Here is a 2,693-nt window from a genome sequence, read left to right as displayed (position 1 = left end):
AAATGGTTGAATCCTGAGAGCCACGGACCAGCTGCTGTATCAACATAGTGATCTCTGAATCCGTTTAAGCTCCTTGGCGCCATCGATCATCTTTGGTCTCCTCTCGCAGCATCTGAAGGTTATCTCAACAAACTTGTTCACCTTAAATCTTTCAGCCTCCACAATACTCGGTATATGGTCTCAATAAACTTTCCTTTCTCTTGCAACCCTCTTACATACTTACGTATATCGACTCTGACTCTCCTCTGTTCTCTTCCACCGTGCCCTGCCAGTGCTTCTCTTCTCTCCGTGATTCAAGTTGTGTAGAGCCTCTCCTCAAAGACTATGTTTCTTCTGAGTGCGGCGGAGCTGAGACACTCCGCTGAGAGCCTCTTCCTCAGTCAAGCTTACTATCAACTTACCATGGCATTTCTCAGTTTCAGTTGGTTCCTACGATTTGCTGGTGTGCTCGGGTTTTGGGGACTTTCCCATTCTGCCGTTGCTGTCTCAGAGGTTTCTCATCTGCTGCTTTTGTTTTTCCATGCTTTGCGGACTCTCCGGAGTCTGCCTCTTCTTCAAACACGAGAAAGAGGCAGACTCCGGAGAGTCCGCATCATCTGCTAGCTCATTGATGCTGATGGTCTTGGCCGGAGTTGTCAACCGCCTCCGCCTGTTGTGCTCTGAGCGACCCTCCATCTTCTCCTTGTCTGCTGGTCCATCTCGATGTTGACCTACCGGTCTCTACATAAGTTGAATTCGTGACCTTGTTTGTTTAGTCCTAGCTTTTGTTTGTGTAACTTAGCTAGGCTTATCTTTGTTTCAGTGTTTTTTTTTACTTTTTTTGCAACACTTAGAAACCATCTAGCTTCAATAGCAGAATGGGATCCAAGTTTAATCTTGTATCAAATGTTCATTATTCATTAGTGATATTCACATTGTTAGCAAAAATAAGTTGAATGAAGTAGTTGTGTAAAATTGAATGAATAATATCTTTAGTACCAAATAGAAAAAGCTTATTTGTCCTAACCCTTTTGTATTCAACATGGATGCGTACATGTTCTCTTAAGAAAGCATGTAAGAGAACTTTGAACTGCATAGCACATGAGATGTCCCATTCAGGCTTACATTTCTGATTAATTAATATGTAAAGCAAATGATGATACTGGCTTCACCATTGAAGTAAGATATTTTAACACAAATTCCAATCCTTTGAGATGGTGGGTGGGAGACGCTAGATTTGAAGGCTTATTATAAAGTATTATTATTTATAAAACATGTATGAAAATTAACTGAGATAACTCACTTCTTCTCTGATCTGCATGCATTTCTTCGACCTTGTCAAACCTCTATGATCTTATGTTAGTGCTTTAGTCTCTTTATGACACTTAAGACTTTCTGTTATTGCTCTTTCGAGATTACTTATGTTATTGGCTTTTTCTAGTACTGTTAACACAAACAAAACCGGTTTTTATGAGACTTGCCTTTTGGCCTCTTGCTTGATCCATCATTATTGTTAGTCCATAGAATGTAATTGTTAAACCAATCTATTCAATAATCCTCATTTCCTATATGTTAAGACTTGCAATAGAGACAATATTGGTTACATATACGTGTATATACATATTTCTACTATAATAGATATTGAGTAAAAACAAAGCACTATATATTATAAAATCTGAACTGAGCCTAAGACATAATTTATATTGCTTGAACTCCGAACTAATGGTGCACAAAAAAAGAACTCTTTACTGATGTCTTCTCTCTTTCGTATTGATTTTAATTTAAGATTTCATTTCCATATCGTTGATTCTGATTATAATGGATGTGTATTACTCGTCTTCTTGAATTGATCAGCAGCATACAGTATATTGAGAATTGATGTCTTTGATCTATAATAAACTAGTCATAGGGTAATGATATGTTTCTCCGTTATGCTTTATTACTGTAACATTATATCAGTAGTCCAGCTAGAGTTATTGAGCTTCTTCGGCCCAAAACTAAAACCCTATAAAATCTCGCTCTACACTGATTATCATATCATCGCGAACGAGTCGGTAGCTACATAGCCCAAGTGTTTACATTTTTGCTTCATCTCCAAGTTCAATCATTGGTTCTTTCATCTTCATTATTATCTTTTCCTTATTTGATCAGAGATCTGAACTTTCTATAGTTTGTTGATTTGATCTGAGATTTGATTAGATCTTTCAGATTAATGTGCCGTTCTTTCAATATGACGTTGATTTAATTCTTTCCATATTTCGTTTCCATGTTTTATGATTTCAGAGAGATTTGAGATTTTTTACTTTACTGATTATATTTCGTTAATGCCTTGATTTCGTGGAGATTTATGTGACTCGATCTTTCCTTATCCGCTGATTTTGTGTTGAGTAACTTTTATATCTTTAACATTTAATTTCCTCTATCCTCAATAATATTTAAACCTACAATTGTAACCGCACAACAAAACTCATTCTCAAAACCAGTCATAAGCCTTTAAATAAGCGACAACCTTTGTAGCTTTGGGTCACAAGAAATGTGGTTTATGTAACGGACCCGATTGAATCACTAGTTTAGCTTGTGTGTTACGTCTGTTTTATTGTTTCTAAAAATGTGTTTTGAATGCATCTCTTTTTAATAACCTCGAAATTCGAATCAAATTCTGTGCAGTTCAATAATACCACGACTAGGAGTGGGAAATGTGTAGTCGACTTGGG

This window comes from Brassica oleracea, chromosome C8, assembly GCF_000695525.1.
Source record: "Brassica oleracea var. oleracea cultivar TO1000 chromosome C8, BOL, whole genome shotgun sequence".
Classification (NCBI taxonomy): Eukaryota; Viridiplantae; Streptophyta; class Magnoliopsida; order Brassicales; family Brassicaceae; genus Brassica; species Brassica oleracea.
The sequence above is the reverse complement of the archived record's forward strand: the minus strand, read 5'-3'. Positions refer to the sequence as shown.